This window comes from Panthera uncia, chromosome E1 (assembly GCF_023721935.1).
Source record: "Panthera uncia isolate 11264 chromosome E1, Puncia_PCG_1.0, whole genome shotgun sequence".
NCBI classification, from domain to species: Eukaryota; Metazoa; Chordata; class Mammalia; order Carnivora; family Felidae; genus Panthera; species Panthera uncia.
Window position 1 is genome coordinate 22,107,088 of NC_064814.1, and position 12,650 is coordinate 22,119,737.

The 12,650-nt window shown below is 38.0% G+C and overlaps 1 pseudogene; it reads right to left on the reverse strand.

Moving 5' to 3' along the window:
• Positions 1-12,106: 12,106 nt before the first annotated feature.
• Positions 12,107-12,169, reverse strand: LOC125927709 (uncharacterized; annotated as a pseudogene).
• Between the last annotated feature and the right edge of the window lie 481 nt (positions 12,170-12,650).

Below are 12,650 nucleotides of genomic sequence, written 5' to 3' on the forward strand. Positions count from 1 at the left end.
AAAAAAAAAAAAAAAAAAAAAAAAAAAAAAAAAAAGAAAAGAAAAAGCAGAAAAAAAGAGAAAAGAAAAAAAAGAAAAGAAAAAAATCCACTCTCAGACACATCTACAACTAAAAACCCCTAAAACTACAAACAAGAAAAAATTGTGACAGCAGCCAGATCAGGAAAAAATGAAAGGAAAAATTACATGTAAGAGAGCCACCATTTGAAAAACTCCATATTTCTCATCAGAAAACAAAAATAAACATACAAAAGACTAGAGAAAATTTATTATATTAATATTTCCTAAAACAACAGATCAATATATATTCTAGTAATAAAAGTTAGGTTTTTTTGAAATGTAAAGCAACCAAAAAAAAAAAAATCCCCTCTGTCATAGGAACTTAAAGTTTTCACTATTCTTTGAGATTTGCAGTTAGATGGAAAGAAGCTCCATCTAATAAGAGTGAAACTTTATTTTTTTCAACTTAATATAAAATCTCTGAATTACATCTGTACACTTCTATTTTTCCTATCTAAAACTGCATGAATTGGTATTGTATATAATAGTGATATGCTCAATGACCTCCAAACTTTAATAGGATTTTTATCTCAAATGTGGTGACTTTCTTGAGGAGAGAAACTTTCCTATATAACTATATTCTATAATAGTTTCTAATCAAGAAATACATATTTGTAGAGATTTGCTAAATCACAGAAAGAGTGAGAGATCCTGATAAATAAACATATGATGCAAATTATACTACTTTTCAATATTTTCAGAATTGACTGTGTTACCAGTCAACAAAAGTTAACAGTTAATAGAAGAGAGGGGGAAAAAAACCAAAAACAAAACAAACAAACAAACAAAAACTAATCATAGATAAGAAACTTAAAGTATGAAATTCACTTTTTAATTTTTTAATTTTTTTTTTAAATAGCTCCAGACCGGTCTAGGAAAGAGTAGTTTGGCTTGAAGTGATCTTGAACCTCATAACCACATGATATAAAAATCTTCGAATAATGCATTAAGCTGGCAAAAGCTTTCTTCAATATCTCCTTCCATGAGGGTGTGAACCAATCTCCTCTTTACTGTCCAGACTGATATTTTTTTGCCTCATGAAAGGTACAGAGAATTGACATAATTTCATCAGAAGAGAGTTTTAAAATACGTTTTAAAAAGTGACAGGTCAATATATTTTTTTAATCTGCGTCTTTAATTATTTCCTTACAAAAACAAATGGAGAAATGGGCATTAATATTATAAGGAAACAACAGAGGAAGTAGCATGTTTTTAAAAGCCTCCTAGACATGTGGCTGCTGCTGTATGCCTTTTGTCTCAATGGTTTCCTGAACATAGGTGGAAAACACTACTCTCATAATATTACTTGAGCCTTCTCTCTTCTTGGTCCTTTTAGGTTGGTCATTGGGGGAATCACCAGATGGGAAGAAAGCTTTCAAATCCATTACTTCTTTCCTATCCCTTCAACACCTTCTGATGTCCAGTGGGGCTTTCACAGGTTCTAATATTACTTTGGTGATTCAGCAAGCCCTTTGAATTGTGTTCAGGAAGGGAATACTATTCTCTTTCTAATTCTCCTAGGCATTCACCTTTCCTTCCTAAGAATACAAAGGGCTAAAATATTACTCCCAGTGAATTAAATAAAAATAATCATTATGGAGTTAAATCCTACATTTACGAAGTCTGGTTAGCAACAATGAAACAAAAGTGGAGAAGCAGATCATCAACCAATATTGACTTACTAAGGGGATACTTCCCTAAAAGTCTTTGGTGCACAACCATATAAATGTGGAGAAAACAGAAATTAATAGCAGATAAAAACAATCCCAATTCTGACAGTAGTCTGAAGTGGGTAGTTGGGCAGTCCTGTAGGACTGAGCCCTTAATTTGTGAGATCTAACACTAACTAACTCCAGGGAGATAAGAGTCAGAATTAAATTGAATTGTAGCACACCGGATTGGTGTTAAAGAATTGCTTGATGTGTGAAAAACCCAGGCGAGTGGTGTCAGAAATGAGTAGTAGTATGAGAGTCAAGGAAACACACTGAGTTTTCTTTCCATAGACATAGGAGCACCAACATTATTTAAGAAACTTAGTGGTGACCATCCTTTGTAGAGAGGAGGCTATCCTCTGAAAAAAGGAGATATTGTTACAGAATCTGGCTGTTGATGGCCAAGGGACTGGTCAAATGTTAAAATAATATAGGTGGGAGTTTGTTAAATCACCAAAGGCAAGATGAGTGCAATTATTATGAGTGAAAAGTAAAATTGATATGTAGGGGGCCTTGTTCTACAGAGGGTTGTGCAGACGGAAATCACTATCTCCAATAAGAACACGAAGATGGCAACCAAAAAAGGTATTGTTCATACTTGGCAATAAAAAATAAAGGATGGATGGATGGATGGATGATCAGGCAACTGAACTCATCCATAGTAATGAAATATTTTACCCAATTTTTGGACTTGAGTCACTTTTCGGGTCCAAGAGCCACAGACAGAAGAAGAACCTGGGCCCTCATGAGGGACACTACCATACCATGCCAATTACATTATCAGACATTTCAAGGATTTCAAAAATTTTGGGACAAAAGATCTAAGATGACATTGATACCCAGTAACCTGAAGCTTCATCATGGCCCCTCGTGGAATTTTCCCAGACGTCTCACCTCACAGTGAGTCCAAAATATCCATGGTCCTACCCAGCACCAAGCCACAGCTCCCATAGGTATAATTAAATGGGCATACTTGGTATTTGACAAATTATCTACATTGGTATTTTGGCATGTGTAATAAGATTTATTACTGTGGGGGAAGCCAAGTGGGAAGCTTGGCCAAGATGGTAAGTCCAAAACAATTCTGCATCTCAAGGAGGAACAAAAAAGATATTGGCACTGTCCTTAATGATCCAAAGAGAGCTAAAAACAGGCAGTCTTTTAGGATGGCAGTGAAATACCATCACTCAACCAAATAACAACTCCAGTTGTAAGAGCTGTTCCTTTATAATATCTATGCCTGAGCAGATTAAAATGGACTCAGGTACATGCTGCAGCCTTTCATTTGGTAAATGTGTTCTCTTTCTTCCTTATTAGACAGAAAGGTCTGAAATAGTTCAAATTCACATGGAATGGGCAATAGTAAATACCTCCAGTCTTGCTTCACAGCTATGTTAACTCTCTTAACCTGTTTTATAGCACAGTTTGAAGAGAACTGCATTCTCTGGACTTCCTTTAGAATATTGGATTGATCCACACAACGGCATCATATTGATTGGAGCAGATGTGCAAGGAATGGAAAGTTCATTGGACCAGATGGGCAAAGGCTGCACTTAGTTCACCAATATGTCAGCCCAGGATGAGGGCATAAGACAAAAATAGATAGTGGCTGCACCACAGATCTACTAAAGAATGGCCCTGAAAGGCAGTGATGAGAGGAAACACGGGGTAGGACTTCAAGCAATGAACTTGGTCATCTACTTTGCAAGGGAAGAAAAGTTACCTAACACATAGCCAGTGGCGAATAGCATAGCCAGTTAATCACGAGTCTGGAAGGAGAAGTAAATAATTCACGTACTCGATCCCCTCTAAATTCATGTCTGCCCAGACCCTCAGATGTGACTTTATTTGGAAATAGGGTCTTTGCAGATATAATTAGTTAAGATGAAGTCCTACCGGATTAGGGTGGGTCCTTTTCCAATGACCAAGAATCTTCATAACGAAGAGGAGAGGACACACAGGGAGAATAAGCTTATGAGATGACACAGAGACATAGAGAAGAACCCACCAGACAACAGAGGCAGAGATTGGGATGATGCACCTACAAGCCAAGGAACACCAAGCACTGACAGCAGCCACCAGAAGCCAGGAGATAGTCCTGGAACAGTTCCTCCTGCACAAGCCTTCCAAAGAAGCCAATTCTACCAACACCTTGTTTTCAGACTTTTGGCCTCTAGAACTGTGTGAGAATAAATTTCTGTAGTTTTAATCCACCCGGTTTGTGGTAATTTGTTACAGTAGCCCTAGGAAATGAATACACTTGGGGACAAGAAAATCTGGGGGGAAAGGCATATGGTAAGACCAGTTGGAGAGCAAAAGTTTAAACATTTTATAGATCATGTTAACACCCACGAGAGAGCATCTGCTATACAAGAGGCCTTACACATCCAAGTATGTGGTGATTTGATGTCAGCTAGCCCCCGATGACAGTATACTTCCATGGCATCTCTGTACCTGACTACCTTGTGTATTACATTAATATTTTTATTGTTTTCAGGACGCCTGGGTGGCTCAGTCGGTTAAGCTCTGTGCTGACAGCTCAGAGCCTGGAGCCTGTTTCGGATTCTGTGTCTCCCTCTCTCTCTGACCTTCCCCTGTTCATCCTCTGTCTCTCTCTGTCTCAAAAATAAACGTTAAAAAAATTTTTTTTTAATATTTTTATTGTTTTCAAATTACAGAACATAAATGTTCACTTTAAGGAGACAGCATTAAAAAATTCAAGTGCAAAACAAACGAGATTTAAATGTGAAATTAAAAAATCCTTTAGGAAGTCAAATATATATTGTGGATTTATTCATATCACACCCACACGCACATCATTACACACAGACACACCCGTCTGTGATCTAGACAATGAGGCAACGTCGTGCAGATTTGAATGGTTGGTTATTTTGCTTTGGGTTTGGCTACACAAGGGTGTGTAAAAAAAAAAAGTTCATATATATTTAGGGTCTATTATTCATGAAATCAGCCAAAGGTATGGAAGGCTTATGGCTGAAACTCAGTTGTATCACCATGTTTAGTCTACTAAATTTCAAGTTAAAATTAGTTTCCTTTTGGGGCACCTGGGTAGTTCAGTCAGTTCAGTGTGGGATTTTGGCTCAAGTCATGATCTAATGGTTACTGAGTTTGAGCCTCGCGTCAGGCTCTGTGCTGACAGCTCAGAGCCTGGATAGAGCCTGCTTTGGATTCTGTGTCTTCCTCTCTCTGTGTCTCTCACTTGCTCTCTCTCTCTCTCAAAAATTAATAAACCTTAAAAAAATAAAAAAAATAGCTTCCTTTTCCTTCCCATATACAAGCATGCTATTATTGCCTACAAATATAGCATTACAGTTCCATAAGCATAAACAAACAAATAAATAAATAAATAAACAAACAAACATCAAATAATCCAATCACCTGTCTTCAATCTATTACTCTACACTTCTCTGTCTTTGCAAATGCCATCATCTGGGCCTCTCTAGGAATGTTGAAGCTATTTATATCCATTATTAAATAATTTTTTATCACCCAAGTGGTCCAGTGACTCTCCACTTAAAGCAGAGACCTCTCTTTTTGTGTATCTTATCAAGATATCCTATCAGAACATCTTTTTAAAATTAAAGTATTAGTTTCAGATGTACATCATAATGATTCAAAAATTCTACACATTATGAGTGTTCACCATGATAGGTACAGTTACCATCTGTCACCAAAGTTATTATATTATCGATTGTATTCTCTGTGTTGTACTTTTCATCCCTTATGACTTATTGATTTTATAACTAACTGGAAGTATGTACCTCTTAATCCCCTTCACCTATTTTGCCCGTACTCTTACCCCATCTGGCAACCACCAGTTTGTTCTCCTTATTCACGAGCCAATTTCTAGTTTTGTTTGTTTTGTTTTTTAGACTGTACATATAAGTGAAATCATGTGCTATTTGTCTTCTTCTGCCCGACTTATTTCACTTTGCATTATATCTTCTAGCTCCCTCCATGTTGTTGCAACACACACACACACACACACACACATATACACACACCACACATTTATCCATTCTCCTATCCATGGACACTCAGGTTGCTTCTATATCTTGGCTGTTGTAAAAAAAAAAAAAAAAAAAAAAAAAAGTTGCAATAAATGTAAGGGTGCTTATGTCTTTTTGAATGTTTTTGTTTTCTTCAGCTAAATACTCAGAAGTGGAATTACTGGGTCATATGGCATTTCTATTTTTAATTTTTTGACGAAACTCTATACTGTTTCCTCCATACAAAACACGTCGATTGTTCTCTAAACCCACACAGGCACCCAAACAACACTCAAACGGATGTCCTCACTCTACCCGTACTCCTTCTAACATTTTCTACTACACACTCTGGAATCTTCATTTGTATTGTTTTCTATAAAGCCCTTCACATTATTGGAAACAAGAACCGCACATGCTCTGCTAAGTCAAATAGTTGCTCATTTCCTATTGTGTTTTATTTCATTTATTCCAGAACAAAATATTATGATAATGTTTTGATGCCAACGAATGATGTCAATGCCCCGGCCGAAAAATGAAACCAAGTGACGTCATGAACTTTATCAGTTGGAATAAAATAGGTTGATTGTGGTTTGCAGATTAAAATTGGTTAATCATAACAAGTGTAGTCCTTGGAAATGTGTGTAAAACTCCTTTCACACATGCCTAATAATTCTGGAGAGATTATTCCAAAGGGGGAAAAAATGACCTTCATCATTGGGCTTCCAACAAAATAAGCAGAAGTGGATTAACATAATTGCTTAATCGACAACATTCACCAAAAGCCCCTGAATGTATAGAATTAATCATCTTATTGTAAGATTCATTAAAAAGTAATGGGCATAGTGAGAACATTGCACAGCTGGGAATAATTTTGTTCCATTAAAAATAAAAATAAATACACCTTGGAAAACACTATTTTGACAACGTTTTTGCTCCCTGCTTTGTCTTAACAACAAGGGCCCTGTTCACTTACGCAGTGTATGACACCATAACCATATTTCCAGGAATCTGAAGCATGGGAATGAGGAGAGTCACAAGCATGACCCATTTTGGTAGCATCCTCCTTCCCTGGTTAACAGTCTGTAAAAGTGAAAATCTTTATTATTCCTCGCTCTATGAGGATTCTATGTTTTCTTTTTTTTTTAATTTTCCTTTGTATTATTATTATTTTTTTAACATTTACTCATTTTTGCGAGTGAGAGAGACAGAGCATGAGCGGGGGAGGGGCAGGGAGAGAGGGAGACACAGAATCCGAAGCAGGCTCCAGGCTCCGAGCTGTCAGCACAGGGTCTGACTCTGGGCTCGAACTCACGAACAGTGAGGTCATGACCTGAGCTGAAGTTGAACGCTTAACTGACTGAGCCACCCAGGCGCCCCGAGGATTATATATTTTCAATGAACTATAGTTCTTAGAACCTAAAATCTGGTTAGTAGTTTATGAATTGAAGGTTTAAAAACAGTGTATAGGACTTATTTTCCAAATACAATTAAATGGTTAAAAATAGGGCCACCTGGGTGGCTCAGTCGGTTAAGCCTCAGACTTCAGCTCAGGTCATGATCTCACAGGTTATGGGTTCGAGGCCCACTCTGGGCTCTGTGCTGACAGCTCAGAACCTGGAGCCGGCTTTGGATTCTGTGTCTCCCTCTCCCTCTGTTCCTTCCCCTCTTGCACTCTGTCTCTCAAAAATAAATAAAGATTAAAAAAAATTATGGTTAAAAATAAAGTACCTTCCACTCAAGGGTGGGGGGAAGGGGAGAAAGGAAATTAGCAATATTAAAGAGAGTCTGTTGGTCTGTCGTTTGACATTCAAATAATCATTATTAAACTACCATTAACTCTAGTTTCCCGAAGATGCTCAAGTATGAAATCATTCCTTGCGAAACATTTTCTGTCATTTCCAAAGATTCATTATTGTTTGGGGGTACGTTGGGTAGTTGTGATTCAGCTTTAAATTGAGAGAGACGGTCCACTGTGCCGACAAATTACCTAGAGGAAATGCTTCCCTTTAATTCTCTTTGCCTCACATGTGTATGGTCAATGGTCACCGGGTTTTGCTAGTCATTACATTTGATCCTCTTGAAGAGTATAGTTTTAATTAATATAAATGCCAATGATGACTTCCAAACTAGATCTTTAGACCCTAATATATTGCAGACTTAGGTTATCCACATACTATATTAGAGGTAATAATAGTAATAACAACAGTTATAGTAATAACAAGAATATTTACTAAGTTTAGTAAATATTTAGGCACCAGGTGCTCAACTAAGAATGATTTGCTTTTACCTTTATTTTCTTCCCTTTTTAAAAGCTCTCCTTTCTGGGGCACCTGGGTGGCTCAGTCTAAGCATCCAGTTTCGGCTCACGTCATGATCTCATGGTTCATGAGTTCGAGCCCCGCATTAGCCTCTGTGCTGATAACTCAGAGCCTGGAGCCTGCTTCGGATTCTGTATTCCCCTCTTTCTCTGCCCCTGCCCCGCTCTCTCTCTCTCTCTCTCTCTCAAAACCAAATAAATGTTGAAAAACAAATTTTTTAGGGGCGCCTGGGTGGCGCAGTCGGTTAAGCGTCCGGCTTCAGCCAGGTCACCATCTCGCGGTCCGTGAGTTCGAGCCCCGCGTCAGGCTCTGGGCTGATGGCTCGGAGCCTGGAGCCTGTTTCCGATTCTGTGTCTCCCTCTCTCTCTGCCCCTCCCCCGTTCATGCTCTGTCTCTCTCTGTCCCACATAAAGTAAGGGAATAAAAAAAAAAAAAAACGTTGGAAAACAAATTTTTTAAATTATTTTTTCTCCAAAATAATTCATCTCATACCCTTACTTTATGTACCACATTTGGCAGACGAAAGTTTGGAATGTAGCCAAGGACCATCTTTTGTTCCTTAAACACTTCCCCTGAGCATTTACTCCACCCTTGCCAAGCAGTTTATCAAATATTCTTGCAACATAAAAGAGTAAAAAAAAAAAAAAAATCTCCTGCTAAAGAAATAACATTTTTCCATATTGTTACATTATTAATGAGTCCGGAAAGTTCATTTGAATTGTATGGCGGCAGTCTCCAGCTCTAATTAGAATCACCTGAGAAACTTTAAAAACACATTTTCCTGGGACCCTCCCAGACCCACTACTCAGAATCTCCCAAAGTAGACCAGAAACTCTGGATGTATTTCATCTGTCTCAGGTGATTCTGGGGAGGGGCCAAGTTTGGAAACCACTGATCTATGGAAATAAGTTTTCTTATATACCCATGGCCTCCCATTTACCAGTGTTTTACCAAAATATTTTGGCAAGAGATCAGAATTTGGTCACACAGAAAAGATATTGATGATCTGTTTCTTCATCTTTCACTTCCAATAATTTCCTTATATCCCATAAAATGACAGAGACAAAGTTTAAGATAAAACAAGCATTTTTTTAAAGTATGCTTCGTGCCTTGGAGAGATAGTTAAGGAAATACTTATCTAGGGTTTCCTCCTCCAAACCCACGCTGTCTACTTGCTAGAGTGTTAAATATTACAGAAAGCCTGTGCTGATTCTCAAACTACTGATAAGAAAGCCTTTTTATTTTTAAAGCTATGAAGTAGCAGTTAAAACAAACAGTTGTCCAATGTAAATGTCATTTTTCGATTCCTGGAGAAATGGCTAACAATATAAAAACTTTGACAATGCTTTATAAAGTTTGTTAAAGAATTTACACCATTTGTGTGAATCCTAATTCATACAAATTTGGAGAGACAATTTGCTTAGTCTACAGTTAAAAATAAAAACCATACAATTCTGTCAAGATAATAACCAGTATCGCTGTCAATCATACATCATCGAATTATCTTCTTTTTGATACTGAGTATTTGAAAACAAATACTGCACTTGTAAATAGAAACTGTGTGCTTGCCAAAAGCAAGGAATGAATATGATAGCTTAAGTTCTGTAATTTGTTCATAAAATGTGTGTGTGTTGGTGAAAATGAAATGAGATTGAAATTTTTAGGAGATATTTGTTACACTGATGCTTTCTTATGTTCAGATGAAATAAAATTTGTCAGGGGTTTATTTTCCATTATTTTCTTTCTTAGTAATTGTGAATTCAAGTTCAATTTGAATATGTGAAGAGTTTATGTTATTCAAAGTTACTGCCTTTATCACAACCAGGGTATTAATAATTCCATATTATTAACGTGTTTTCACTATGACCTAATTGTTAGTAATACCATCCATGTTTCTAGTGTTTTGCGGCTTATAAAATGTTTTCATATATATCCTATTTCCTTGATTGCAATGTGTACCTCCTATTTACATTTTAATATTTCTCAGCTAATTGGATGCATCTTAAGATCAATGTGCTTACTTTTAATATGCTAAAAGGTGTTTTTTATTCAAAAGCTTTGCACAAGCCTTATTATTATCCATGGCATGTTAAAATCAAGCGAATATGGTTTTATCGCAGCTGGTTCTAAAGACAATACTGTAGAGTTGATGGGGTTTCTATTTTCCTCATTCAAGTAACAAGGAAATGATGCCATAATTAGAACATTAAGTCTTTGGATTCAAGTATGCCTCCTGATGGACGGTATACTGCTGAAGTTACTGTGCGTCAAAACGTGCATTTAACACAAGAAAGTATTCGGTTTGAATATGCACATACAGACAAAAGAAGAATACAGCGGTGTGCAGTATGTTTTTCTCCAACAAGTTTCCAAGAGGAAATAGACTACGTTTAGTTTCAAGTATCCCTTGTATAAGGAGAGTCATGTGGTAAACAGCTCGGTTGGGCGAGTGGCTCGAGCAAAGCAAACTCCATCCTTTCAATTTCTTTGTTTGCTGAAGAATGCTGCCTACCTAATACCCCAAGATAATCTTTGGCCCGTGAAACACGCCAAGCTCTGCCTGTTTCTCTCAACTTGGTGGTGACAGCTTCCAGCTGGACACCTGATCAATCATACCTGTCATTGGCCTCCGCGTCTAGGGCGTGATTGCTTTTGTTTGTTTGTTTTCTTAGCTTGTTCGCCTGCTTTCCTGGCAGGCTTCCTCGCTTGTCCATTAAAAGCCAAATGTGAAAGTAGCAAACTCCACCATCTGGGAAAAAGGGAAAGGGTCTGGCACATCTCACTGGCCTTGATTATATCAAAGCTCCTGGAGGCTGCAGATATTTTCCTCACTGCAGACATGTTTTGGCTGCAGTTGGTCGTGATGAAGGAAGAGAAGTGAGTTTTGGTGGTGTTTGGTTTGGGTTCTGGGTTTTCTTTTCTTTTTTTTTTTCAGATCTCTTTGGATGTTCAGCACGGATTAGATAATAAGATAGAACATAAACTTTGTTGAGAAGATTCTTCCTATACTGAAATGTTTACCTACTTTGACCATTCAGAGAACGACTTCAAACTCCACAGACACATGACTGTTACCAAGGCTTTTCCAAAATATAAGGGCCTTTCTTTGGCTCCTGGAAGGAAAGTATTATAGTGTATATTTATTTATTCAATGATCAAGGGGAGGTGTAACATAGAACACTCCTCTATTTAACCTTTTCTTTCTTATGCCTCAAAACGTGAAGTTCTACAGAAAGCAGGATCTACAACAGCTTATCAGTTTGTACTTGGTGGGGGGAAATGGCACGTAAACATGTCTACCTTCCCTCAAACCTAGAACTGTATATCTTTAGAGCAGCTCTTGGGAGGAATCCTGAAGAAGTCATTCACAGAAACATTCCTTTAGTGTGTTTCTCTCCCTTTTCTCACCTGTTTGTATGTCAAAACATGTTATCAACTAAAGAATATGTTTCATTTCTCCTGTGCAAGTACAACGTTCTGCGTGATTTGCCTTCTATCGAAACAAGGAAGAAAGATCTGTGTCTATGCAGTACCCCCTACGTTTTGAAGACTGAAAGGGGCATGTCACGTGAGTGGAAAATAAGGAAATAATAAGTTGCGTGAGTTTTTAAATGCACACCTTCACTCACAATGGGGCCATGTCCCGATAAACCCATTGTAAGCTGAAAATATCGTGAGTCAGAAATGCACTCCATACATCTAACTTACCGAACACCATAGCCTCGCTTACCTTAAACATGTTCAGAACACTTACAGTAGCCTACAGTTGGGCAAAATCATCGAACACAAAGCCTATTTCACAACAAAATGTTGAGCTGAGGATCTCATGTAATTTATTGAGCACTGGACTAGAAGTGACAAACAGAATGGTTGTTGGTGTGCTGGCTGTCAATCCCCCTGATCACTGGGCTGACGGTGGGTGGCAGGCCCTCAGGAGACGGGATTGTGCTGCATTTCACCAGACCCTAGAATCAGATCCATGCGGGGGTGGGGGTAGGGGGTGGGGGGGAACGTGCTAATCTTCTCTGTGTCGTTCCAATGTTAGTATATGTGCTGCCGAAGCAAGCACCAGAACAGATCCAAATTCCAAATTCCAAGTGTGGTTTCTACTGCGTGTGTATGTTTCCGCATCATTGTAAAGGCGAATCAGTAGACGTCAGGGATCATCTGTAGTCACAGAGCAGATAGCTAGAGCAAGGTCCCAGTTCCTACAGAATCCCGCCAAAAGAACAACATTCTTATATCCACCTAAATACAATCCAAAGTGTTTTAAAGGTTTGGGAAGGACACGTACGAATACATAAGACCTCTATATTCCAAAGAGACAAACAGAATATCCCAGGGGGAAAAAATATCTTGGTATAGTTTCTAGTGATAACTCCAATAGCTGTGGCATTGAGAGAGACAGATCCAAGAGATTAGACAAGCCCCCACGGCGTCCTTTCAGCTGTAAAAAGAAAAAGAAAAAAGAAAAAAGGGGGAAAAAAAGAAAATTCATTCATAAGCATCTGCTCAATTCCCCCTCAGAGCTATGGCAGCCTCTGGAAGAA